We start from the raw sequence: 6,007 nt of genomic DNA, 5'->3' as shown, positions 1-6,007 counted from the left end.
AAGCAGTGGGTATCAACGCAGAGTACTGTTAAAATTCGTCCCCCACCCCCCACCTCCTGAGGGGGGGGTGGGGGACGAATTTTAACACTAATGTATTTCCCCCGCGGAAGGATTAAATTTTGATTATAACATTTTTTTCGTTCAGTGTTTATTTTTCGAGATATTTCAAAGTTTCAGGTTAAAAAACTCACCCTGTATATTTTGCTTAAAGGTTAAAGCAAGCAACATTCTTGGATATAATAAAATCTTTACTATTGAATAGTATAATTCGAAAAAATTAGAAAAATATAATGGTGACTTCGAATATCTTAAAATTATGGTACATTTGCGTACCATAACGAAGTGCGATGGAACAATGTACGCTGATACGAAATTATGGTACATATACTATAATTATGGTACGGTTGAGAACGCTGCTTGGGGATAATCTGTAACTGCTCGGTGGCAAGCTCGAGAATATCGCTGTCAACCGATAGAAGAAGAAACATTTTTGAGACTGAGCGGTTTCGATCCGGTGCACTTCTATAAATAGGGGCCCGATGACTGATTTTCCAAAAATCTGATTCGAGATTCGCAAGAGGAAACATGCGGTTCGTGCGACAAGCGACGATAATCAAAGTGACAAATTTTGACGATAAAACACGAGTAACGTCCAAGAAAGAAATACGCAAGCATGGAAACATGCTGTTGATTACTATACGCGGTATCATTTGCGGTCCTTCGAATTGCGGTAAGACTAACGTGTTGATAAGTTTGATAAAAAGTCCACACGGTGCACATTTCGAGAATGTGTATGTATACTCGAAATCGCTTTAACAACCGAAATATCGATACTTGGAAAATTTGCTATTATCGATCGACGAAATTGGTTATTTTACGTTCTCTAATAATAGTAACGTTATTTCACCAAGCGAGGCGCTTCCGATTTCCATTTTTATCTTTGACGATGTGGCGTGCGATAAGCAAGATATGTTAAGAGAATACTTCGTAATGGGTCGACACTCGAGCGTCGATTATTTCTATCTTTGTCAAACGTATGCCAAGATACCCAAGCATTTCATACGGGACAATGCAAATTTACTGATTTTATTTAAATAACATGGTACAAACTTAAAACATGTATACAACGATCATGTGAATATTGACATGTCTTACGATGATTCTCGTGCATTCTGTCAGAAATGTTGGCAACACAAGTGTGGATTTGTAGTGATTGATAAAGACAGTTTACAAACTAATGGACGATATCGAAAAGGATTTAACAATTTTGCAATACCGTAAAGTGGTTAGTCGCTATTGATACATCGATCGAGCAACGTCTAAAATTTTTCGTCCGAGCGCAACATGACGACGACGATTGACAGTGACGATCGTGAGAAAATTGCGAGAGAGATTGTAAAAACGAGCGAATCAATCCGCAAAGAATATCGTTCTTTAAAAACTGGTCAAATGGAGGAAGATGTCGCATTGGAGAAGCACATTAAACCAATTAGCCTCTAAAACAGCTTGTCAAAAATGCAATCAATGTGGAATCTAATGAAGCGAAAATCGAACCATTGAGTATGCTGGAAAACAAGCATCTGAAAAAAAAGTTAAAGTAGGAACAAGCGAACACGGTCAAATATATCATTAAACGATTCGCTAATAACTTCTACTCCAAATCAATCAAAGCGTAAGCAAATGAAACAATTATCGAATATGATTACTTCTACTCCGATAAAAGATGTACAATCAAGTCAAATATTGCACGAAGGATCGTCTTCATCTGTGGAAGAAATTTTCGAAACCACGCCTGAAACGTTTGTGACGTCGGTTCAACATCTATTACAAACGTCCGAGCATCAAAGTACATTGCGCACATACTTGGGCCCACTGGGGCAAAAATATGTAGAAGCTATTTTGAGTTAAGATAAAGATAACAATATGGATTATGTATACAGTGTTAAATTTCGCAACGAAGGAATGATGATGGGTGATACAATTTTTGATGTGGATGAAGATGACAATATAATTATCGGTAGAATAAGATACGTGGGAACACCAGGTCTCTACGAGTTAATTTTCAAGAGAGTGCCCGACAGTGATGTATAGACCGACAATGATAAAATTAAATACAAAAATATTGTTGCGCCCCCGGATTTGCATGCTGAATTTGTTCCCTTTGACGTTTCCGAGAGATCGTCGTCAGGGGGGTTGTTGATAAACAACGGTTTTTGGATGTTTCCTGACGCCATGTCGGATTTGGTCCGGAGCTGTCGTGCCGTGACGACATTTCCTCCAACGGCTGGCTATCACGCGCGGCTCATACGAATTCTATTACTGTTCAATATTCTCCTTTACCTGTTCCTATTATTAAAGTTCTCTTACTTACGAGTGCTTATTCATTTCGGGCGTGAGTTAACGTGAGAGTGGGAGTGTGACCTTCTGAGAGCGCAACAATATATTACTGGCGACAATGCGCATAGACGTGGCAATGATATGCATAATCCAGTATTAAGTAACAAGGGATACAAGTATAAAAAAAAAATATATATATATAATGATATGGTATATATATATATATATATATATATATATATATATATATATAATGATATGGTATATATATATATATATAATGATATGGTATATATATATATATATATATATATTAATTTATATGTATAATATAAATCAAGCGACGCGGTAGAGTCGCGACGCCAAGTATATAAAAAAAACATTTCGGTCAACGGTTTGCTTATGTTGCCTATATACAGGGGTCGCGACGCTACCAAGTAGCTTATCCGGAGTTTTACGTCTAATAAACTTTCGATTAAAATTCCTCAGGAACCAAGCCGTTAATCAAAAATCTAACGGCACTTTTCTTATACAATGTGGATGCAAGCTTTCGATTGCGACCAGTTTGAATAAGATTAGTGCAGTCAATCCTGAGGAATGATAATCGTATACCAGAAATGTGACATTTTTCGTTCTTCTTCATTATCATAATAATAAGGTAAGTTTCAGACTCTCACGTACGTATGTTCGCACGCACACACGCAAAGCGATTTTGTTCCTCAAGGCGCATTTGCAGCGCTCATGTACGATTATTCGTTTGAGTGTGCAAATACGCCTTGAGAGACAATGTGTATGTGCGTGCATACGTATATATGATACGTTTCAAGCAGTACGCGGTAGCATCGCGACGTCAAGATATAATAACGTTATAAATAAGGTTAATGTTCGTGACGTCAAGATATAATAACATTATAAGGTTAATGTTATATTTGAATCTGCTGCAGAAAATATATTTGGTCCTATCGAGTAAGTAGATTGAAATTTTGTATATATATCTCCTTATATATATCTGCTTATATATGTTTATTTATTGTTTTATAAGTATATTATTTCTTGATTATATCTGAATATTGTCTAAATTATAGCGCTTATTTGCAGGATAGAGCAAAATCAATCAATCCTTTCAAGAAGGCCGGTATACTTTTAGCTGAAGAACTTTGCTAAACAGCGTAACATATTGGGTTATAGAGATTTGGCAGTAACAGACAGTAAGTACAATATAGTAGCACATATAAAACATTCAATAGCACATATAAAACCAGATATGTAAATTAAATTAAATATTAAAATTCTGTTCTTTTCATTGTACACAGATAGAGGGAAGTGACCATAAAGCACTTAACTTCGGATGGACATAAAAACGATTAATAACTGTCGAGGTAAAAGAAATATTTACTATTTATAATGTGGTAAGGAGAATCCTTGTTCTTATGTTAAGTGATTGAACTGAAGTTGAATTCAATGTGTTGAATAGCTTGAAATTTGTGAAACACGAATACCGAAAATAAATTTAAGCTATAATTATAACTATATAGTTATAGCTTAAATTTATTTTCGGTATTCGTGTTTCACAAATTTCAAGCTATTCAACACATTGAATCACGTGTAATATTATAATAGCATGTTGCAATGCGAGATATATATTCATAAGTTTTATGAACATTATCAGAGAGAAATCACTGACATTATTACATTTTTGATAAAATCGTAGGAATTTACAAGTTTTACTTCACAACTATATAATCAAAAATATAATAATGTCAGTGATTTCTCTCTGATAATGTTCATAAAACTTATGAATATATATCTCGCATTGCAACATACTATTATAATATTACACGTATGCACAGGAAGCCAAAGTATTCATACGTGGTATTTCTTTATTATTCTCAAAGTGGATCTTACTGCAACAAAATTTTGATCGTTTTAATTTATTAATCTGTTCATCAGTATACATACATAATATGTATACTTTGGCTTTCTTTATACGTATAACTATATTACATTATTTAAGAAAAAGAAAAATCTATGATAATTATATATCACATTGCACAACATGCTATTATAATATTAGTTATACATATGCGAAGAAAGTCAAAGTATACATACGTAGTATTTATTATTCTCAAAGTGAATCTTATTGCAACAAAATTTTAATCGCTTTAATTTATTAATCCGTTTGTCAGCATATATACGTAGTATATGTATATTTTGGCTTTCTTTGCATACATATTGAAAGACAAAAGGACGAATTAAGTGTGACTTGAAAAGAACTATATTTAATTATAATGAATATACATATATTTCACATTACACATATATCTCGCAATTGTACAACATGCTATTATAATATTAGTTATATGTATGCAAAGAAAGCCAAAGTATATATATACATAGTATTTATTATTCTCAAAGTGGATCTTATTGGAACAAAATTTTAATCTCTTTAATTTACTAATCCGTTTGTCAGTATACATAGTATATATATTTTAACTTTCTTTGCATACATTTAACTGATACGTTATTTTATAAAACAAAAAACTTATGAATATATATCGCAATATCAAAACATGTTATTATAATAATAGTTATATGAATGCAAAGAAAGCCAAAGTATATATACGTAGTAGTTATTATTCTCAAGGTGGATCTTATTGCAACAAAATTTTAATCTCTTTAACTTATTAATCCGTTTGTCAGTATACATAGTATATATGTTTTAACTTTCTTTGCATACATATAACTGATACGTTATTTTATAAAAAAAAACTTATGGATATATATCTCGCAATATCACAACATGTTATTATAGTATTATACGTATGCAAAGAAAGCCAAAATATATATACTACTCCAAAATATACATACGTAGTATTTATTATTCTCAAAGTGAATCTTATTGGAACAAAATTTTAATCGCTTTAATTTATTAATCCGTTCGTCAGTATACATATATAGTATATATATAAAAAAATCCCAACATGTACGCAAAAAAAAGTTTAATATCTATCCCTACAAAATAACTTTTAAAAAAGTTTTTCCTTGAAAAATAATTTTTATACAAAATAAAAAATTGTTGTGCCTCCGGAGAGGCACGGTAGTTGGGATCATTTGCCGGAAGGAATTTAGGAATTCGGGCTCCGCCTGAGAACTTCACTGTTTTTATTTGATTAGAAATGACACCCTTGCATTTAAATAATTATATTAATATCTATTTTATTTGTGACTTGGCTTGATTACAATGTTCCCGCACTTTCGCTCGCGTCGCGTATCGCGATAACGGATATCTTAACGTGCGCGTGTCTAGAGTCGAGTTTCAGTCTCGAGACTCGCCTCTCGCTTCTTCATATATATTTCTGCCGACTGCGTGGCTATTCAATATTATAATAATTATTGATACTCGTTTTGACACTCGCGGTTGTTAGAGATATTGCTCGCGTAAAGGAATAAAGATTGCCCGTTTGGTAGTTATTGTGACTACTATTAATTAATGATCAAGATTGTCCGCGTAATATTAATGGTAAAGACTGCCCGCCGTTCGTTAGCGGTGGGCCTTTTTATTAACTCCCTTTGGCTACTCGGGAGGGGGTCGTTTAGCGACAAAGCTGTGTGTCGTGTCGCTTGATTTTGGCAATATCCGGATGCAAGCTAAGAAGTTCTAAGTAGGACT

General features: G+C 33.4%; 1 long non-coding RNA gene and 1 pseudogene across 1 annotated transcript in view; both read left to right on the top strand.

Annotated features, from left to right (window-relative positions):
* The window catches only part of LOC138939447 (G-protein coupled receptor Mth2-like), a 30,669-nt pseudogene extending 27,279 nt beyond the window's left edge, over positions 1-3,390 (top strand).
* LOC138939448 (uncharacterized) overlaps positions 1-3,739 on the top strand; it is a 188,168-nt gene extending 184,429 nt beyond the window's left edge. Inside the window, exons 2-3 of the long non-coding RNA XR_011447858.1 lie at positions 3,436-3,545; positions 3,651-3,739. This is a non-coding gene — a long non-coding RNA (uncharacterized lncRNA). The remainder of the gene's footprint in view (positions 1-3,435; positions 3,546-3,650) is intronic.
* The last annotated feature ends 2,268 nt before the right edge of the window (positions 3,740-6,007 follow it).

Source organism: Polyergus mexicanus, unplaced genomic scaffold (assembly GCF_030449975.1).
Source record: "Polyergus mexicanus isolate NDT 795.1 unplaced genomic scaffold, iyPolMexi1.0 SCAF_14, whole genome shotgun sequence".
Taxonomy (NCBI): Eukaryota; Metazoa; Arthropoda; class Insecta; order Hymenoptera; family Formicidae; genus Polyergus; species Polyergus mexicanus.
Note: the sequence above shows the minus strand (reverse complement) of the source record. Positions and strands in the feature narration are given on the sequence as shown.